Source organism: Podarcis erhardii (assembly GCF_964252035.2).
Source record: "Podarcis erhardii genome assembly, chromosome: 6".
In the NCBI taxonomy this organism is placed as follows: Eukaryota; Metazoa; Chordata; class Lepidosauria; order Squamata; family Lacertidae; genus Podarcis; species Podarcis erhardii.
The window spans coordinates 69234602-69256793 of NC_138510.1; the positions used below are offsets into that span (position 1 = coordinate 69234602).

The 22192-nt window shown below is 45.6% G+C and overlaps 1 protein-coding gene across 23 annotated transcripts in view; it reads left to right on the top strand.

Annotated features, from left to right (window-relative positions):
* ADGRL2 (adhesion G protein-coupled receptor L2) overlaps nucleotides 1-22192 on the top strand; it is a 249524-nt gene that overhangs the window by 22522 nt on the left and 204810 nt on the right. For 3 of the 23 annotated variants that reach the window (XM_081865675.1, XM_081865674.1, XM_081865670.1), the window contains exon 1: nucleotides 18195-19504. The exons of 1 other annotated variant lie outside the window; for it this stretch is intronic. The gene's annotated coding sequence lies outside the window, so the exon portion shown is untranslated. Of the gene's footprint in view, nucleotides 1-18174; nucleotides 19505-20297; nucleotides 20321-22192 lie in introns of those variants that run through there. 19 more of the 23 variants (XM_081865660.1, XM_081865657.1, XM_081865658.1 and 16 more) reach the window with 14 other exon arrangements.

The window sequence follows — 22192 nt, forward strand, 5'->3', positions numbered from 1 at the left end:
TTATTAATGTCCTTTCTGGGCAATGGAGGGGAAGTCTGTCTTTCAGGTAGCCTGGTCCAGTTTTATATGTAACAAGACCTTAAAACTTGCTCCATGGCTAAATGGCAGTGCAGGTCCCTCAGCACTTGCATACATGCCTGGTAAAGGGAACAATGTTTAATGTTCTATTATGTTTTTATATATGTTGGAAGCCACCCAGAGTGGCTGGGGCAACCCAGTCAGATGGGCAGGGTATAAATGATGATGATGATGGAAGAGGATGTCCCTATTTTCACTGGAGAAATGTTGGAGGATATGGAAGCCTGGCTGGATCACAGAGCCCCCTACAACGTGAACATTTTTAAAGGGGAATGTGACCATGTCCAAAACAGATTGGATTGACTCCAGCTCCTGGATAATGAGAATATGCTATTAATTACTTATGAATAATAGCAATATATTTGTCAGCATGCCTAAAGTAGCTCTATGGATCCTAGCCACAATTCATGAATTTGCACCGCAACAGGCTTAGCCCTGTTATCTATATCTATGAGGATCATATATTACAGATCCTATTCTAGGACGAAGGCCCACAGAAGAAAATTTGGGTTGGTTGCTTGCTTTTCTTCGAAGCAAAGACAATTTAAAGGAATGGTCAGAGTGAAATTTGGCTCTTTTACTCTAATATGCAACATGATAATAAAAGACTTGGTGTCAGTGCTTCTGGCAGCAAGATAAACCACTGTGTGATGACAGATTTCTAATGATTAATGCTACAGTAAACTCAGAACACAATTGCAGCAAAGTGCCAAGGTTAAAGCATGTTGCAAATTAATTTAAATGGGCATTCATGAAAACGATAATGGCCAACATTTTGATAGTTCATGAAGAATGATCTGATTTCTAAGGAAATTGCTCCAAGGGAGGGAATGGACGTAAGCTAAGGGGGCCAGAGATCAGTTCCTCACTATTTGCGGATTCCTTTTCGCTAATACTGTGCAAGCTGCTCAGTTCTTCTCTTTGAGTGGTGTAAATAAGCATAAAAAATATGTTGCCTTAATCAGTACCACATCCAGTGTGCTGCTATGCCTCAAAGACATAAATATACAACGCTGAAACACACTGAGTATCCCTCTGCGTTTGTGAGACCTACATACTTATTCTCCCATGCTTCTTTGTTTTATTTCGGCATTGACTTTAGTTATGATGTCAAAGGTCAAATTGGAATACCTGCATGACTGTTCCTGCACCAAGTCCATGGAACAAGAATACTTAGGCTGCAATCTTAACTCCTGGCTGCCAATGGTGGGGTCTTGATAGAGTGTAGCAACCTCACCACCCTAGCACTTGTCCAGACCAGAATTGGGGGCATCTCCCAGGCTGGTGCAGTGAAAAGCCCTGGATCAGTCCTATTGCCAACATGCAATGGCAGTAGGATCTGTATACTAGGGCCGGGCAATATCTGTTTTTCAACTTTGTGATATATCACCAGCTAAACATTGTGATATACCACAATATATCACAATGTCTGAAATAAGGATGGAGGGAGCTATGTAGAGGCATTGGCTGGCTTCATGGTTTTTCCTGTGTTGTGATTTTTGCTGGTGCCTGCTCTTGTGATTCGCTGCCCCCTGCATGAGGCAGGTGAGAGCTGAGCCAGCAGACTTAACAGGGGCTGCAGAAATCAAGAGAACTATTGGATGACTTCACAGTTTCCCCCACATTGTGGTTTTTGCATAGAGCGCACACACATCATGATTCGTGATATATTGCCAGGTCAAAAAATTATGTAATCAATATCACAATATGGATTTTAAACTGGTTTTGGACAATACATCGCTATATTGCCCAGCACTACTGCAACGGGGTGAGCTCCCGTTGCCCAGTCCCAGCTCCTGCCAACCTAGCAGTTCGAAAGCATGCAGTGCAAGTAGATAAATAGGTACCGCTCTGGTGGGAAGGTAAATGGTGTTTCCATGCGCTGTTATGGTTTCTGTGCGCTGCTATGGCTTAGTCATGCTGGCCACATGACCCAGAAAAACTGTCTGCAGATAAATGCCAGCTCCCTTGGCCAGTAAAGCGAGATGAGCACCACAACCCCAGAGTCATTTGTGACTGGACTTAATTGTCAGGGGTCCCTTTACCTTTACTGCACAAGATGCCTATGGACTTTATTCCAATTTCATAGAGAGCAAAGCTAAGCAGAAAAGGAACAATTCCCACACAACTCTTCCATTAACATGGCATTTGTAAAACTTATACAAAATAGACAATCAGGCTTGTGCCAATGGGTGTTTCTTGCATCCTCACATTTGAGAATAACCTGTTCCCTCATATCATTTCCCTGCAACTTTTTTATTTGGGGTGTCAATTAGACTATAAATGGCTGCACAGTTCTTGTACTGGAAATCTTCAATAGCATCTTAATGAATTATTTAATGTGAGTATATAATTAGAACTACTATTAGGCATGTGATTGATGTTCTTTGCAACAGTAGCATGGCATTGATATCACTCTTTTGACTGCTGTTTTTAGAAAGGCGGAACCGGGCTTTCAATCAGACTGGAGCAGTATTTGTCAAAAACCAACAGATTTAAAAGCAAATGCTTATTTAAGGAGAGTGGGGAGAAGACGGATATGTAATATCTTTGATTTCCTATACTTTACTGATATTAATACCCTTCTGCTTCAGGTATTTGTAATTGGGGGGGGGGAGAGAAGAACGACTGAATCAGAGACCTTTATATTTGTTGAAACAAAAATGACAGCTCTTGCAGCTGCTAGATTCACACCAGGTGGCTTGACAGAAGCATGGTAAAATGTCAGCTAGAAGGCTTTTTGCTCTGAAGTGGGAGTGGGCTTCATTCCTGGTTTGATTGCATGAGGGACTCACTACCAGACACGTACTGATGAAGTGAATACAATCTTGTTCCTGAGCTGAGAAAGGACCATTTTTATGTATATATTTAAACACATTTTTACCTCCTTTCAATTAAACAACATGGGTTATTTTTCCTCCCCCAATGGCCTGGTTTTGTGCACCACACTGAACCAAACCATGGCTTGGCTTAACGTGGCACAACAGCAAACCTTGGTTACGGCTCACGGTTAGTTAGGAGAGGTCTAAACCTCTAAGCCAGCGGTTCTCACCCTGTGAGTCCCCAGATGTTGTTGGACTACAACTCCCATCACCCCTAGCTAGCAAGGCCAGAGCTCAGGGATGATGGGAGTTGTAGTCCAACAACATCTGGGGACCCACAGGTTGAGAACCGCTGCTCTAAGCCAAAGTGGTGCCGCTGCCGCCCAGATGTTTCTGGAGTATAACTCCCATCATCCTTCACTCTTGGCCATGCTGGCTGGGGCTGATGGGAGTTGTAGTCCACCAACATGTGGAGGGTACTACATTGGTTACCCTCATGCTAAGCCAAGCCATGGCTTTGCTTGTTATGCCACGTTTGTGCTAAGCTGTAATTTGGATGAAATAACAATCGCCAGTAATTATGAGTAGTGTTGAAAGCAATAATAGCAGACAGAAAACTACATCTGAGATTAAAGCCTAAATTTAACTAATGTAGTGTGCTGGCAGAAGCCAGAATAATGAGGTCCCCCGTCCCATTTCCTCTGACAAGTAGAGCTAACTAATTCTAGTTCTCCATTCTCCATCCTCTTCCTTGACGAGTTCTACAAGGACAACACTGAGGCTAAGGTGACAGGCAGTATCCCTCCCTGGACCAGTTGGAAGTAAGAAGGCAGGCAGGTGGGCCCTGGCTGAGGACAGGTTAAGGAGTGGCAGTGCCCCCATTCTCCCTAATGGATCAGCCACCACTGGGGGTGGGGAACAGTGGAAAGCATATCAGGTGGAAGAGGAGGACTGAATCTTTCTGTCTTTCTTCTTATTAGCATGGGGGCAGAGCCATCCTGAGCACAGGAATCTGGTGGAATTTACACTGGCTTAACTTAAACTGACATAAGTTACCCCTGTTCCAAATGCCATTCAGGAGTTGTGCTGCTGCCAGCTGAGCTGCTCTGAGCCTGGAAGTGGGACGATGAACTTTCAAAACATAGTTTGACATACACCAACCCTTTTTGCTGCCATAAATTTTGCCAGGGTGCCAAGTCACATGGCTTGACTTGAGGTCTGGAATAGGCAGAAGTCGCTCCTTGCCTTGGGGGACTTATGCCAGCACAAATTCTGCCAGTTTAATTTCTGTTGGCTGAACTCCTGCTGTAGCCCAGGCTCAGCCAGGTTAAGGGAGTGTTGCCAGTGTATCTCCAGCTCAGCTGTGGTAGCCCAAGGTCCATCTATTGCAAACTCACTAATCCCAGCAGATCATGAGTTTGGACTATGCTCTGTTCCCTGAAGCTATGAAAGAAATGGCGAAATGGACAGAAGGAACTAGGGCAGCGGTTCTCAACCTGTGGGTCCCCAGATGTTGTTGGACTACAACTCCCATCATCCCTGAGCTCTGGCCTTGCTAGCTAGGGGTGATGGGAGTTGTAGTTCAACAACATCTGGGAACCCACAGGTTGAGAAAGGCTGAACTAGGGCAATATACTGATGGGAGACAGTGTGTGTTTGTGTGTGTGTGTGCGTGTGCGTGTGCGTGTGCGCGCGCGCGCGCACACACACACACACACACACACACACACAGTGTTCCTTTCTCTGTGCTCCTAGACACCACCCACCCACTATGTAATCATGTCATGTCTGGTTTTCCCCTCAGAAATGTTTCTGTTGTGTATTCTTTGTCTTCTTAAACAAAGGTTCCTCTCGAATATTAGTTAATTAAAAATACTAAACTTAATTTCTGCCTAAGGAACGAGGAATAGCTTTGCTGAATCAAATGATCTCCATTTCACCAGAATCTGTTTAAATTAAAAACATCGGCTTCCATAGTTGGGAGGGGGGGAGTCCTCATCCATGTTAAAATGTTTGAAGCCCATCAATCTCTCTAACCACAAAGCTAATGCGTTCCTTCTGTTTTCTTTGAATGAAATCACCAGAGTGGTTTGATGTTGATTTAACATAAAACAAATGGAAATGGGTGTTTCCTTAGTCATGTGTAGAATTTATTTTGAAAAAAAGAGAGAAAGAAAACAATTAAGTATTCTGAGTAACTCAATGATTTTGCCATTTATTAAATAATACTTTAGACCAGTAGTCATTAAAATCGATTTGTGTAGCTAACCGTATGATACAAAATGCAAAGTATTACTTGTTTGGAAATTTTGTTTTACCCGTGACACCTTTTTAAAAAAAACCACACACCCGAAAACAAGAATACCTGTATTTCATGTTGCCTTTTAAAAGTCTGGAGTGCTACACCTCAAAGCTGTTTTGCACATTTTATTTCCCCACTTTTACATACGTATAGTGACCCTCCTGGCATCTGCATTGGGTAGACAATGCTGTGTGTTCAGAGTTCATGGATCTCAGCTCTTGCAATTTATGCCATTTCCCAATGCTCTGAGGATCCCGGAGGTTTGCCATGGCAGAGATCCCAGCTCACATGTTACAGTATCACATGATTCTGATGCTAGGGAGACACCTGAGAAAGCAGCCAAATGCAGCATCCGAGCCAGTCTTAAATTAATAGAGTTACGCTAGAGAATTTTAAAAACTCACTAACAATGAAAATAATTTTGTTTTAATTAGGTATTCCCTGCAGGGCTTGCAAACAACAGCCTCGTTACACACTGCAATAAGAGGAACAGTGCACTCTAGAAAGAAAGGCCGTTGTGGAATACGTACAGTAATTTTATAGTCCTGCGAAAGGGAGAGGGGGACGTTAAAATTAATATGTGTAAGGAAATGGGGCGTGAGCAGTTTACATTTTTATGAGCATGGAAGTGGGGCTAAGCAAAGAATCATAAGATTAGTAGATGGTTTAAGGCAGGAACAGGGGACCCTTTTCAGCCTGAGGTCTACATTGGCTCCTGGAGAACTTCTCCAGGGCTGCTTGCCCACTGAAGGCCAGAAGCAAAATGTGGGTGAAGCAACTGAGCTAATTCTTACCAGATAGGCTACACAAAATTCAGAGGTTCTTACTCACATACATGCAAACTTACACCTATGTCTAGATCAGGGTTTCCCAAATTTGAGTCTCCAGCTGTTTTGGACTACAACTCCCATCATCTCCACCTAGCAGGACCACTGGTTAGGGGTGATGGGAGTTGTAGTTTCAAAACAGCTGTAGAAACCTGGTTTCAGAAAACTGGGTCTAGATGAATTATCATACTTCAAAGCACTTGAAGAGTGCAAAAGCACTTGAAGAGGGTACAGAGCAGAGGTAGTGAGGGGTGTGGCCTGGATAAAGAGGCCTAGAGGACTGCATTTGCCCCCCCTGGGGCTGAGATTTGCTATCCCTGGCATAGGGGTTAGGACTTAGGGTTGAAGAACACAAAGGAGGCAGCAAGGTGGACTGGTGGCCAGATCAGAGGGCTAAAACCAGGAACCAATCAAGTCCCTCAAAAACTGATAGCAAAATGGCTGACTGGTGTCTGGAGGAGGAGCTTGAAAGGGCAGTGTCTCTTGAGGAGGTGAGGCATGTATTGGAGGTGGAGCGAATGAGGAAGCAGGGATGAGGAAGCAAGAGCATGGCGCATAGGGAATCCCTCTGCAGAAGCACTGGCAAGATGAGACTCTGGAAACGACACAATGGCGACTATACAATTACATCACCTATTCAGTAAAGTAGGCCAGGATCATGACACCTGATCTGATGCAGTGCTGCTAGTGAAGCCCTGGAGATTAAGAAAGAATGAGTTCAGCTCCCTGAGGTCCCATCCCCGTGGTTTACACCACGGGGATTCTACCATATGCTAACGTATTCTGCAAAAGGGGTTCAGACTGGGAGCCTGTCCACAGTGTCACATTCCTGAGAGAGCTTTTCCCAGTGTGCCTTTTAGTCTCTGTAGTGAGTTCCTTTCAAGTTGTCTGCCACTCAGAACTTACCACAGCGGTTCTGAAACTGTGTTCTGGCAAAAACCTTGGGGCTTCCTGAACGCTTAGCAGGAATCCCTTGATCGGATGTTCTGCCTTTGGAAAAACAAAGCTTCAGGAAGAAATGCTTTGCCTCACTTCAGCTGCGCCATGGGATGCACACAGTTGGTCACTCATTTTGAGGTGCACGCTGAGACTAAGTGAGTCTTACAGAACGTTCCAGAAAGAGTCCAGAAAATTTCACAGCTTCTTCCCCATGAAAAATGGGAACTCTAAATCATTTCTGCCAACCAAAATTGCAGCTTAAGTTAGACACACTCCAGGGCCTTTATGAAAAGGCAGAAATGCAGTTTAAGCCAGACTTGAAATTCCCTGCTTTCAAAACTTTACATTTCTCTCTTAACTTGAATTCTGGTTGGTCTTTGGCAACACACAGACACACAGAGCTATATTTTGGCCCAAGGTCATTTTCAACCAAAAAACAAATAAAATTCAACAGTTAGTAATGAGTATCCAGCTGGGGCTGTTATGGTCAAGCACCTGCCAAGTCACACACTCCATCAGGGGACCCAATGCAAAACCTCAGACACCCCACTGATCCTTCTCCTGTTCACTTGCTCTCTTCAAGTGAGTAAGAAGTGAGTGGAGTAGATGAAAGAACAGTACTCACCTCATCCTCTAGGTAGCTGAACAGATTGGGTCTAGAGCAGGCTTCCTCAACCTTGACCCTCCAGATGTTTTGAGACTACAATTCCCATCATTCCTGACCACTTATCCTGCTAGCTAGGAATAATGGGAGTAGTAGGTCAAAAGCATCTGGAGGGCTGAGGTTGGGGGAGCCTGGTCTAGAGGGAGTGGACATGAATGGGAAGTGACAGAAGCAATGAAGGGGAGGTGGCCCAAGTCCAGAAGGGAGCACCACTGAATGCATCTTATGCAAGAGGAGCTGGCACTGGCATTTGAAAATGCAACTCTGTTGATGCATACCTCACCACTTAAAGCAATTGCATCAACGCTGGGTGCAAAAGACAGGACATGATTATCACAGTGTGCTTTAGATGATGCTTGGTTTGGAAGCTCCACCTGGTACAAAATGCTACAGCTAGTCTATTGATGGGGACTACCACTAGAACCTAACTCTGATGCTAAAAAGCTTGCACTGGCTGCCCACATGTTAATGGGCCAGGTTCATTGTTTTTGTATTAACTTACAAGGGCATTAATAGTTTGGGCTGCGAATGTCTTACAAACTGCTCAATCCCTTTTGTTCCTGCTTGTTCACTGAGACCTTTGGTGGGGTTTCTGTTGGTGGTTCCCCATGTCTCAGATGCATTCAGTGCTGTGGATCCAATCCTGTGGAACTCCCTCCCAACTGAGTTTAGACAGGCATCTTCCTGGCTGAACCTGAGAAAGACATTTTTGTTTCCTTGTGCATTTTAAGGTAGTGTTTCATTTTGTGATGGCTATTTATTGCTTTACTTTCTGTATGCTTTCTTTCTATGCACCATGCTTGGAAATGTTAATGCTTATGAGGTATATAAATATCTTTTAATAATAATAATAATAATAATAATAATAATAATAATAATAATAAATCCTAGTGTGTCTTTTAAGGGTGCATCCTTGGAATATTTCACTTTAGTCAGTATACACAGAATGATTTACCAGGGTCAAAACAAAATAAAAAAATTCCTTCCAGTAGCACCTTAAAGACCAACTGAGTTAGTTCTAGGTATGAGCTTTCGTGTGCATGCACACTTCTTCAGCTATCTGAAGAAGTGTGCATGCACACAAAAGCTCATACCTAGAACTAACTCAGTTGGTCTTTAAGGTGCTACTGGAAGGAATTTTTTTATTTTGTTTTGACCATGGCAGACCAACACGGCTACCTATCTGTAACTGATTTACCAGGTTCACTCATCCATGGGTGCAGTTGAAGCTTGGAAGAGTCTTTGTTCCGACATGCAAAGGCAAAAGCAAAGCATTATTCAATCAGACTAGACTGAATCCAGACATAGTAGCCTATTGGGAAGATCTATTGCCAGAAAAAGACACTTAAATTTGGTTTAGAGCCAAAGTGGATTAAAGTGTGATTTCAACATTTGTACAACCTTAGTGAGTGGTATGCAATACATCAAGCAAGTCAGTTATTTGCTTCAGAACAGGGTGGAGAGGTGTTGAAAGCTCTTGAAACTTATCAAATGGCCAGAGAATTTTCCAAAATCTGATGTGTTAGCTGCTCTCTCAACCTGGTACCCTCCAGATGTTGTTGTATTATGCTTCCTATCATCCCTGATCATTGGTAATACTGGCTGGGAATGAGACCTTATAGTTTTGGTTTACTATGTAAACATATAGATTGGTTTCTTTTCTGGAGCATTCTGGGGCTGTTTCTATGTCTTCTTCTGCACTGAATCTGTTTTCTTTTTGTGGCATGCTGTAGTTTATATCAAACCTTTTTTTAAGGGCTAGAAACTTGCATAAGCGAATGACAGATAAACGCTCAGATTTTCCCGGTGCTGAATTTTGCACCCCTGTCCATTTTCATGCTTGCAACTGCTTCCAGGAGAAAGCCTTTAATGATTTTTTGCTCACATGGCAGGAGATATAACATGTACCAAGATGTATTCTCCCAAAGTAGCTGCTCATACTCAGCAATTTATCTGTCTAGCAGACGGAAGAGTGTTGTGTGGCTGTAACTGGGAGCGCAATTTGACCCATTTTGTCAGATAGGTTCAATCACCTTTTGGAAATGTGTTCTCCCCAAGAATGCAGCTGTCAGTACAATTGGCTGAAAGTGTTGTCAGGAACCCTTTCATTAGAGCCCATACACAGCCAAGTTGTATACAATTCCTTGAGAATCATGGCAATAATCCATAACAATTGGCCATTAGTCTTCTCAAGTGCTTTATCCAGTAGGTATTTGAATTGTTCCTACTGGATCAACCCGAATTGCATGTGTAGCAGACATGAAGGAAAATGTTACAAAACCTAAAATTAAATAGAATTGTGTTAGTGAAAGGGAGCTGGATTTTTCTACCCCTCCCTCCCCCCCCAAACCCCCCCCCAACCCAGACAAATACACACATCACAATAGTTTTGATTGAAATGGCCCTGCGCTTGAAATTCACTGGCCCCATGCTACACTCTCTGTGAAAAAGGCCAACTGGGTTGTTTTATTTGTGTGGGTGTGCATTCATTCTACGCCTTTCCATTCTCTGTGGGTAACCTTTGCGGAGTCTGTGAACTCTGCAGTACTTCTAAACTGTGTCATCGCAATCTCATGGCCCGTGGCAAATAAAACCAGACTTTACCAAATTGTTGTGATGCCCCTAGAAGTGTGGCATGGTGAGTTGGGCAAAATGGGACAAAAATAAAAAAATTGGGATCATACTATGATGAAGCACGGTTATTATGTCAAGGCGACTTATGTAAGTCTGAGCAGGACATCTCCTCTAGACTCTGTGATAAAGGGAATATCTATATGCTCTTAATATCTAGTTCACAGGATACTTTTCACAGGTTACTTTTTCCTCCATATGAACAATTTGGCGTGCGAGCAGCCCTTAGCACATGGAAAACTAAAGCAGCAGCTGTGATTGGCATCCATTTTTGGAGTATCAGAGATCACAGGCATTGCCGAGGCTGAAATCTGTGAATGGCCACCTTGTGTGAATTAACGTGAGCGAGAAACAAAAGTTGCAAGCAGTTCCAGGGTAACATATAAATCACCTCTACTGTCAAGTCCAAGTGGAACAAAAAGTGGGCAGCAATAAATATGAGAAGTAAATATAACACTTTCCGTTTTATAACAAGCTGTAAGGATGAAGTATTTTAGTTAAGAATTATATCATGTCATATATATATTTCACCATTATTTTGGTGGGGCTGGTGCGTATTGTTTTCTGTAACATTTTATCCCAGATCAATATCCTCTCTCTCTCTTTCTCCCTCTCTCTCTCTCACACACAAATAAAATATTGCAAACACGAGCAAGATGATGTCAACAATGGGTTATATACTTCACAAACAATATCAGCAACTGAGATCAGATGGAAATGACACTTGAACTTTGCTAAATATTTGTATACTTACTGCAAAAATTGTGGGGATATATAATTAATGAAATATCTAATTAGTGACTTTTAAACATAATTCCAAGACCCATTTCCTTTTGCTGCTCTGATCCCATTAACTAGGATTTAATCAACATTAAGTAACTCTATAGATATCTCTGTTTTTCAGCCAAAAGTGCAGTGCAGCAATCCAGCTACCCAGACATGCACTTTTAGGTTGCAGCGATTGAAAATGCTTAACTCTCCCACAAATTCAATAGGACTTAACAGTGTTTAGCTATAGCTGTGTTTTTAGCTATAGTTTTGGTTTTTAGATTACACCATTCCTTTGGCACAGAAATATTATTTCTAAAGCAATGATTCCTTATGTTGTCTGTGGAACAAAGAAAACACAAATATCTACAGTCCTTACTGAGGCAAAACTTTCACTCTGAGCTGACCCTCTTTCTTTCTTTCTTTCTTTCTTTCTTTCTTTCTTTCTTTCTTTCTTTCCAGCTAATAGATAAGAAGGAATTTCTCTTCTTTACCCTAGCAAAAGAAAAGCAAACACAATAATCCCTGTTTATTGTTGCAAGGTTTGTGACCCAGTCTTGCTCCCGTTCTCTGACTGCACAAAGGTCAGAAACTGCCCCTCTATCAGCAAACTCGCTTTTCAGATTCTTTATCTGCACTAGCACCTATCTTTAGAAACCAGGAATACATTTTTACATAATATGGGTACCATAATGCATTTGGTCCATCATTTCATATATACAGACTCTGACTGAGAAATCTCTACAGGGCTAGTAGTGTTTCAGCCTAGAGAAATATGCTATTGAAAATCAGTATTGACTTGAGTATTGTTTTCAAATAATTAAAAAAGTCAGTTTTGTGTCTAGCATCTTTCACTTTTGGGTCCTGCCATGTTCTTTGAACAATTTATATCTAGCAAGAGTTGGTGTTCTGTACTGAAGGTGAGAAACAAGCAGATTTCTAGGTCTCCGTATTTTGGAAATGAACTTTAAAATGTGCAGGCATTACCTGCTAGTCTTTTAGAAGCAGTAACTTACCTGTGTGAGCCATCCTATCAGTCAGTGAATGCCTTTGCTCTGTAGAGCTCCCTTTCCTCCCCTTCATGATCCACATCAAATATCTTAAGGAACTCTTTCCATAATCCACATATCTATTTCCCTATGGCTATGTATCCTTTAGCTACCATTACTCTCTTTTTTGTAGTATGAATGCTCAAGAAAATGCCACATATTCTGCAGTTTAAAAAAAATGTGTAAGCATTGATAGCCTTATCTTCCATGAAGTTATCTAACCCCATTTTAAAGAAATCCAAGGTGGTGGTGATCTTGTGGTAGTTTAACCATGTTCAATGTAAAGAAGCACCTCTGAGAGATGGAGGAAAATGTCTATCTACTTTCTCCAAATGATACATAATTTTATACAACGCTTATCACGCCTCTGCCTCTAGTGCCTGCTGTTATCACGTCCAGACAATATGCTGATTTTCTTCTCCCAAACAAGTGCTTTCCTTATTGAGAATCCAGTGGTAGAAGGTAACAGCTGTCTGTAGACCATTTTGCTTCAGAACTTTCTGGATTTAAGTTAGAGGAGACAACAAACCTTTGTAGTCAGAAAGCAAACATGACGCTACTAAGTTATAACTGTAGCAGTTACAAAACATAAATGTTTGGCAAATATCATATATACATCTTGTGGCTTCAACTTTGGCTTTCTGACACTGCCCTGACTTCGATCTCGTATTAAGTGGACCCCTAAAATGGGATATTCAGTGTAAATTCATTCTAACAGTTTCCTCATTGTTCATGTGGGAACAGTCAACATATTTGGATGCTAGGACACACCTGAAGATCGTTGGCAGTATATTACAGCAATAAGAAGCAGTACTCTTGAATAAATCGCTTTCCTAATTTTCATGGTGGATGTTATGTTGAAGCATGGAATACCTCTTAAGATGCTTCAGACTATGCTTAAAACCCAAGACTTCAACGCTGTGAAAATATCAAGGATGATAACATCCTGAAGAATGGAAAGCCCCCTCTTAACTACTTCAAATAAGTTCATTTTAAAACTGCTTCTCCGTTTTTCTACATAGTAAAACTCAGTTGTATCAACAGAGCAGAAAGATGGCTGCAACTCTGAAGGCTCACACTGTTAAAAAGCTTTCATTGCAGGTTTCTCTGAGTATCGAACAACCCCATTTTTCTGGTGTGAACTGCATAACTCACTCAGGGAAAGTGACCCCAGGGCAATTTGTGGTGGCACAATGGAGCTAATACAGGAGGACTGGTCCTGAAGCTGAAATAACTCACTCCAGAAGAATGACCCTAGGGCAATTAATGGTGCCACAACAGAGCTAATACTGGAGGCTTTTAAACAACAATTTAGCCTTTTGCAATCATTGCTGCAGGAGGAAAAAAAGAGAGCATGGCCAGAAAAAACAGGACGTGGTTGTGATATGGTTGTATCACCTGTGCTCAGAGCTGCAATTATTTTGTACCCGTGGTGTTAACACACAGGTGCCATCCCTGAAGGCAGCTCTGAAGCCAAAATATTTTTACACGTTCACACAACCAGAATTTTGTTTTTGTTTAAGACCCACTGATATTAAAAAACAAAAACAAAACATGAATCTTCCCTTACATGAAATCTTGTGGTACAGAATTTACACCCACTCAGGCCAGAACTACATATTACATTAAATTGAGACAAGAATCTGAATGTGAACCGAGCTAAGAAGCTCATGGTAAGACCTTGGCCAGTCACCAACTCTGAGCCTAACCTACCTCACAGGGCTATTACGAAGATAATATGGAGAGATGGAGAGCCCCATGTGCCACCTTGAATTCATTGGAGTAAAGGTGGGATTTTAAAGGCAGTAACAAATAATAAATAACTGTAGAGATGTTGCTGAAAACGAGAACTGCACACTTTTTGCACAGTCAAAAATACAGGCTGTTAAACATATGCACACATATAAAGAACACTAAAGGAATAATGAAACTTGCTGATAATTGTTCTTAGTTTATCATGCTCATGGAGCAATTGGCTCACTAATTATATTGCACAGGTTACATATCTCATAATCTTAAAAAAAAAAATGGACTTGAGTTGAACTGATCAGAAGATGAAGGGCTACCACAGTGGAAATAAATGGAAGCCATGGAGCCATAATAGCTTGCTGGTTAAATTTCCTCATAATGACAGTCTCCCAAATTTTAGCAATCTACTGCTGTGTAGGTGGTTGCTTTGGAGACTTCCAATTATGTACTATACACAACTCTGCAGTTGCATACAGTTGCTTAAGGAGGTCTTTTCTGCCCGAATCCAGGGTCATTAGCTTCGAAATGACGAAGAAGCGTAGTTTTGGGAGTTATCTGAGATTCAATGTGGATAAATTTCTGTCGGTAATCAGCAACCATGTTCCCAAACTTCTTTATGCTTGTGCATTCTCACCAAAGGTGAAAGTATGACCCAATCTGACCACACCCCTTCCAACAGTAATGACTATAAGTTCTGACATAGTAGATAAAGTTATGCTTCATAATATGCCAGTGACTGAAATTTTCATACTCTTCTTCTTCTTCTTCTTCTTCTTCGTGTAAATGATTCCCCATCATTTTCTTCTGAAGTCTTTCTTCCCAAGTCTTTCTTCCCTTCCTATACCCAAATATTTCCCCCCTGGGACAGCTGTACAAAAACTTAGAACAGAACCAGCATGAAAATAACACCATTCTTTGGAAGACTTGAGCTCTGTGGCCTGAAATGTTTAGCCCCCATCAGTGAGGTTGGGAATGTGCCTGCTGACTCTAGCTCTGTGCTCCTACATAATGATGGTCCTCTCTGCCGAAGGTCCTACACACGTATGCCCCAATTCACAGGGCACTGGCGGAGGAAGAGGAGTGCAGGGGGAATGCACTGCCCCCGGCAGCGCAATCCCATTGGGGTGCCATCTCAGCTGACCCCCCCACCTGCGCTGGGCGCCACACCCCTGCAGGCGGCGCACCCCGCCCCAGGACACAAGCCATGCCTTTGCAGCATGTGTGCCAGGCCCCCCGCCTGCTCTCCGTCCCCCGGTGACGGAGCATGAAGCTCTGCCACTGTCATGGGGGTGCCAAATGTGCAGCTGACCCCCTGGGCAATGTGTGATCAGATTCAGAATAGGAATGTATTCAGTGAAGATGTGATATTGAACACATGGGTGTCAGGTTTGATGAAGAGGCGGGGTTGGGGAGAGGTTCGGATCCCCAGCTTCCCCAAGTGTTTGCACAGGGCACCCACATAACTTATGTACAGGAACTTAGATAACACTCTAAGAAATCCTGCATGGATATAAAGTGGACAAAATAAGAAGCTAACATTAACCAAACCATAATTATATTGATAATGTTTATGTGTGTGCTCAATTTCTGGATGGAAATTAAGCATCAAATTTGTCAAACAGTGCTGTACACTCAACTCTCTCTATGTACATTTATCCATGCTTCCCTTTGTCCTATAGTCGTTGTTATTTTTTCTTTGGTTCCACTGCTTTCCCCAGGAAAACTCACTGCCTACCGCTGAATTGGTACAAACTTGCTCCAATTCAGCAGTGAGTGGCGGGTTTCCTCAGGGAAAGCAGCAGGACAAAAGAAAAACCTACTAGACTATGCTTAGATGTCATGGACCAAACCAAAGTGTGGATGAGCCCTAAGTATGTGTGAAGCTATAAAAGTACAGGGCCTTCAGGTATAACCGGAATAAGCCAAACCACTGTAGTCTTAACACAGGCAAATACACTATGAGTTATGTAACAAAGCAAAAATCTAAGCAGCCCAAAGGATTCTCATTTAATTGTGGTGTGTGTGTATTGTAGTGGACAGTGGGCTTTTAAAATTGTTTTTAGTTCATACAGTCCTTTCTATGGGTCAGTTACATTCGATGTGAGGCGCTAATGTTATGGACAGTTGTAGTGGACAGTGTTGGGCAAGGAGGACTTGGTTTCAAAATCCCTCTTCAGCAGTCATGCTCACTGGGTGTGTCTACCTCACAAGATTGTTGTTTGCATAAAAGAGAGGACATGCCTCAAGATCCTTTGAGGGTGTTATAATAGAGTGCCAGTACTTATTAAAAAGGGATGTGGGTGGCACTGTGGGTTAAACCACAGAGACTAGGGCTTGCCGATCAGAAGGTCAGCGGTTCGAATCCCCGCGATGGGGTGAGCTCCTATTGCTTGGTCCCTGCCAACCTAGCAGTTCAAAAGCACGTCAAAGTGCAAGTAGATAAATAGGTACTGCTCCTGCAGGAAGCATTTCCATGCACTGCTCTGGTTTGCCAGAAGTGGCTTAGTCATGCTGGCCACATGATCGGGAAGCTGTACGCCGGCTCCCTCGGCCAATAAAGCGAGATGAGTGCAGCAACCCCAGAGTCATCCGTGACTGGACCTAATGGTCAGGGGGCCCTTTACCTTACTGATTAAAAACCAAGGGGACAATATAACCCCTGTATAATTTGTGAATGTTAGGAAAGGAGCATTTCCAGCTCTGATATCCAGAGCTGTTACCCTTTAGGAGGGATAGGTAAGATGTAACGTTTACAGGATCCTTCTCCATTTCCCCTCAAACTGCATCTTTGAATGAGGCCGAAAGGAGTCCTGCCACAGTGTAACCTTCCCCACAGCTGCCATGCAGGGAGATCCATCAAATGCTCATAACGTGTGAGCGAACCCTGGCACGAGAATTTCCAAAAGCCCTCGGATTACAGACAAAAGAAGAGCACTTTTTTCTTTTCCTTTTGGAAAGTGAACGGAGGGGAAGTAGGCAGGCGGGAGAGAAACCCTTCCCCGCAGTTTGAGGGAATTTTCACGGAGGGGGAAGAGAAAGTAGAAGAGCTTCCCTTCTGCGCCTCAGAGGGTCACGGGCAGTTTCGCACCCTTCTTTCGATACGGTTCCCTTCTCGGTTTTCTTGTCGCCCTGCTGCCCTGGGAACAGGGAAAATGGAAAATGGAAGCGGGCGCGGGGAAGGGATTTCGGAGCAAACAAATGAGAGCCAAACACTTTTAAAGAAGAAATGAAAGAAAGAAAGACCCCCCGGGCATATGGGGAAGGGGTTTATCTGGTCGTTTTTATTTATTTAGTTAACAGTTTTCCAGTTCCCTTGGCCCTGGGTCGCTGCGACTTGATCCCACGCCCCGCAAAGAATTGTTCGGAGGCGCGTGAAGACGGCGAAGAATGGCGGACGGAGTTGGCTTTGCATTTCTCCGTCTTGCGCGCGCGCGCCCGCGCCCTCCCCCTCAGTCCCCGCCAGACCCTCGGAAGTTCAACTTCGGAGGCTTCCCTGCGCCGCCGTCCCCCCTCACCACTGCCTCCTTCGCCTTCGCCGCCTTCTTCTTCTTCCTCCTCCTCCACTTGGAGAGCCGCACTTGCTGCTCGGCTCCCGCCCCCGCCCAGTGTGTGTGGTGGTGGCGGCGGTGGCCCTCCTGCGTTTTGCTATCCCGAGTCGGCGGCGCTAGGCGCGGGCAGCTTTTTACGCACACAAAGGAGAAAGGGACGAGGCAGGCAGGGAGAGGGGGAAAGGCAAAAAGCCGGCGACGAAACTTTGCGCGGGGCTGCAGCTCGCCGCCGCCTGCCCTGCCCAGCCCAGCGCGCCGAGAGGGGAAGCCGGCCGCCCAAGCCTTCCCCCGGAACGAGCGGCGAGGCGAAGCCGCCTGCTCGGCTGCGGCGCCGCGGAGGGGCTGGCGAGGAGGCCCTCTCTGCCAGTGGGCGGACAGCACCCAGGGGGGACCCCGAGATGCAGCCGAGCCTCCTGCTCTCGCTGCGGGGCTGCCCCAAAGCTCCCAGCCACCGCCGGCTGAAGTGATCCAGCGCTCCCTGCCGCCGCCAGATCGAGCCCCAAGCTTTTGCACGAACACCCACCCACACCCCCGCGCCGCTTCTTTCTCTTTCTCCCCCCAGCCCACCTCCCCCCATCCCTCCTCCTCTCCTCCCCAAAGCCGTGCAGCCGCAAGCAGCTCAAATGGAGTGGAAAATGGCCAGTGGTGGCAGATCGAGCCTTTAGATTATCTCCTTCACGTTTGGTACTTAGCTGTCTCTAATCTGCTTTTATTTGCCAGAAGCCCCCCTCCCCTTCCACCAGCTCGGGCGGGTGGCGGCGGCGGCGGCGGAGAGACACAAGAAGCGGGGTGGTGGGGAAGAGGAGAATATATATGTTCCCCCCATATTTTTGGCTGCCGCCGCTTCTATACATGATAATATGTTTATATGATTAGCTGAGCCCAGGGGTGGGGAGAAGAGAGAGAAAGAGAGGGGGTGGAGATTGGAGGAAGAGGTGGAGGCTGGAGGTGGCTCCAGTTCAGAGCTAGTGGAGAGTCCGTGTCAGGACTTCGCAATCCCCAGTCACACACTGAGAGAGAGGTGCATGGACGAAAGGGAGCTGGCAATACAATTCACTGGGATTTTTCTTTTTCTTTTTTCTTTTAAGGGCGATTTCACTCGCCCCCCGCCCTCCTTTCCCTCTCTGTCTCTCTTTCTTTCTCTCCCCATTGCTTTGAGCGACCAGCTTTGCTCTTGATCTCCGTTCACGGGGCAGCGGCGGCAGCAGCAGCAGCAGCGTCGAGGAGAAGCAAGGAGGAGGAAAAATAGCGAAGCTTGAAGAAGGGCTGGAACTGGATCCTGCCAGAGGCCAGGATGCCATCCAGGGAGATGTAAATGAGGCCGACGAGGACGACGGAGAGAAAGGGGGCTTTTCTTTCCGATTTCCCCTCTCGCGCGCGTGTGCCTGTGCTTTGCAATCGCAGCGCCTTCTCCCCACTTCGCCTCCCCGCCGAACAATTGAGTTGATTCCGGCTGCTCCTGTTGGCGTCGCCTTCTCCCCCCCCCCCCATCCATCCCAGTCGCCTAGAGAAAAGAGAGAGGACTCCAGGGCTGGTCACATCCAAGACGGTGCTTGCACCTAGCGCTCTTTTGTTGTGGTGCTTTCAGATCGACCAAAATAATTGTTTCGATTTTCCTTTTGTTTTACCTCCCTCCTTCCTCGCTCTCCTCCCTCCACCCCAAACATTTATTTAAAGGAGTGCGTGCGTGTTTTGGGGAAGGAGCCGCGCGCGTTGGGACCTGGAGTGTGTGGGGGGAAATGTTGACTTAACCTCTCGCCGAGCCCCTTCGGCTGCCTGGGCTCTCTCTTTTTTGCTTGGACGGAAGGGAGACGAGCAGCCTCCTGGTGTGCGTTTTGTCCCAGCCCAGCGAGCTGCGAAGCCAGCTGCTTTCCTCGCCTTTCTTCGCTTCTTCTACCTAGCCCAGCGCTTTTCCCTTGACTTGCCCGGCGATCCTCCACTTCCTCCCCCTTCTGGTTTTTGTGTTTGCTGGCGCGCCCCCCCCCCCGGGCCAAAACATCGCCTTTAAACAACAAACAGCAGCAACCGCCACCTTGTGATCAGAAAGGGGCTCACCCTGTACCCCCTTTCCCGGGGCACCCCAGATGCAAGAGGAAGCCCGGCCCGGCTTTGGCTGCGAACCCAAAGGTAAGCGTCTCCCTCCCTCCCTCCCTCTCGGTGTGTGCGGATTATTCGTGGGTGAGATGCTTCTTTCCTACTTGCAGGACCTGTTCGCTTACTTCGATCGCCCCCTTTTGCAAGCCATTTGCATGCAAGGGGACTGCTTACTTCGCAGGAGAGGGGTGTGTGTGTGTGTATGTGCGTCGGGGGGGGGGTGCGTGAGAAATGCACCGTAGAGCCTCAGCCCTAACCCCCTTTTCCAGCTATGGGAAGGGAATTCCTCCAATAAATCTGTATCGAACTGTTTTCCGTCCTATGCATTCTGATAAACCGCCCCCCCCCCCAATTTTCTATCACCTGGAAAAAAAGAGAGCTCTGCGCGCCGCATAAACCAAAGTAAGAGAGAGAGTGTGTGTGTGTGTGTGAATATGAATGTATATGGGAAAGGAGAGGCATGGGGTGGTCAGCACTCAGGCATGGGGAGGCTCGCGATGGTCCTTTTACTTCCTAGATCTTCCTCCTTGGGCAAAGGCAGATCGGATGAGGGTTTAACTCTGAAGCTGGGGTCTTTCCCGGGCAAGTGGAGGGTGGGAAAGAAGGTGACCTGAGAGCGTAGTCACATGTGAAGCGGCGCAGGCTCTGGGGTGGCGATCCTGGAGGGCCTTGGCCTCTTGAAAGGCTGAGAGTCCGGCTGGAGAAGGAGGAGGACGACGACCAGAGGCAGTTTTTTTCGAGGGCGGTGCGGGCCTGTGATCAGATCCAGCGAGAGCGCGCGCGAGGATTTCCCCCTTGCGCCGCGCGCAGCGGGGCGGACCTGCGCTCCTCCCGGGGATTTGGCGAGAGGTCAGTCCGTCCGGCGGGCTGTTGCAGGACACTTTCGCGCGGGGTTCCCCCTCTTCCAGCCTATCCTCCCTACCCACCCCACCCCCCGGCCACTCGCCACGCAGATCATTCGCCACGCGAAACCCCCGCGTGGCATGTAAGCTCCCTCGGGAACCGCCAGCAGCTCAAATGCTGGGCGAGTGGGTGGGGGGAAGGCAGAGAAACCTCTCCCGGCTTGCTAAACTTTGCCCGATCCTCAAGAAAGACTGTTGCTCTGGTATTGATTTGACCGGCCTTCGGGTCCCCCTTAAAAAGAAATAAAGTGTGCAAGGTGGGATTGCAGCAAGTGCTCAAGCCATACTTAATACTTAACTCGAGGGGCATTTTTATTGGGATTCCAGAGGACTTCTTTTTACCAGCGAGTGTGCCCAGACTTGTGGGTGTAAAGTGACCTGGCACTGGAAGTGTGTTTGGGGTGGGGGTGTACACATTGTCTCCTGTTTACTAGTGTGGATGTGTGGAGCGGGAGAGGGGTTTCTTTAGGAATCCTACTTCTCTTAGGGTTGGGGGGGTGTGAATAACCTCTAAAGAAGGCTTGCAAGTCTCTGGCTAAAAGCAAGAGCCATCTGGATCCTGTTATTGGAGCAAGCTTTTCTCTTCTTTCTTCCCTTTGCTCCAGCATTCTTTGCTATGTGTGTGACCAGCCAGGCAGCCTCCTCACTCTGGGTGCTTTTAGAGTAGAAAGCCTGGTGGCTGATTTCATTCATCTGGCTCTCTCTCTCTCTCTCTCTCTCTCTGTGTGTGTGTGTGTAGCAGGCCCCTACCAAGTCGTCTTCATGAATTCAAGTGGCCCGCTGAGAGGAAAAGTTGCAGCCCTTTAAGTAAATAATGACTTGTTGCACTTTTATTTTCACTAAAGCACAAGGATGGAGGAGCAGCCTGACTAGCACCCCCACACACACACACCTTGCAAGAGACTTGCAAATAGTAATGAATTATAATCCTTTGCAGTTGTGGCTCTTGAGGGGAGGGATAAAAAGGAGAACCTGTGCTCCATTTTTACTTGTTAGGTATTTAGGACCACCTGGAGACAAGTGGCGTGTTGGAAGATGCTTTAGAAAAGTGTAAGCTAAAGTTGTGATTTATTGTAGCATCTTGGGGGGGGGGGAGGAATCTAAGTGGGAGGAGTGTTTGGATACAGTTCTGGTAGCCCGAAAAGCCGCCTTCTCTTAGACTCAAGGTGTGAGGGATTTCTTCCATAAGGTGGTGTGTGTTTGTGTGTTGACGATACCCTGTAAAAGACTCTGGATTTTTGCTTTGTGATTAATAATAGCCTCTTATAAATCTGGTGGTGGTGGGTTTTGGGCACAGTTGCTTTGGCAAACTGATCTTCATCTTGGGCTTCAGGTGTGTGTTGTTTATCTTTCCCTTAAGAACATGTTCTTAGAGCATTCTGCAGAACAAATGTTCTGTTGTTTGGTTTCTTCAGACACTCTGATTCCCTCCCTTTTGTTGCCTGTCACTAAAAGAGGTGCCATTTCACATCATTCTGCACAAATTGTTTGAATTAATGCAAGTGTGAATTCTTACCGTTTGAAGGGGGCTATTAGCATATCAAAGGTTTCTTAGCTTTCAGCTCAATTGAGAAAACTTCAGCCTGTCTTCCATTTGCTTCCAAAGCAGAGGCCCAAAGGGCAGTGGGGGGATTGTAAAGGGGTAAAAGGGGGAGGTGGGCTTGGGTTATGTTTCTGAACTTTTACTGTTTTGTAATTATGCCAGCAAAGAACATAGTCTGTATGCTGCAGGCTCTTGCAAACAGCCAAACAATTATATTCTATTGATTAATGGTTTGTTCTAAGGGGGGGAAAGGGTGACCTTTTTTTCCGTGGCAGC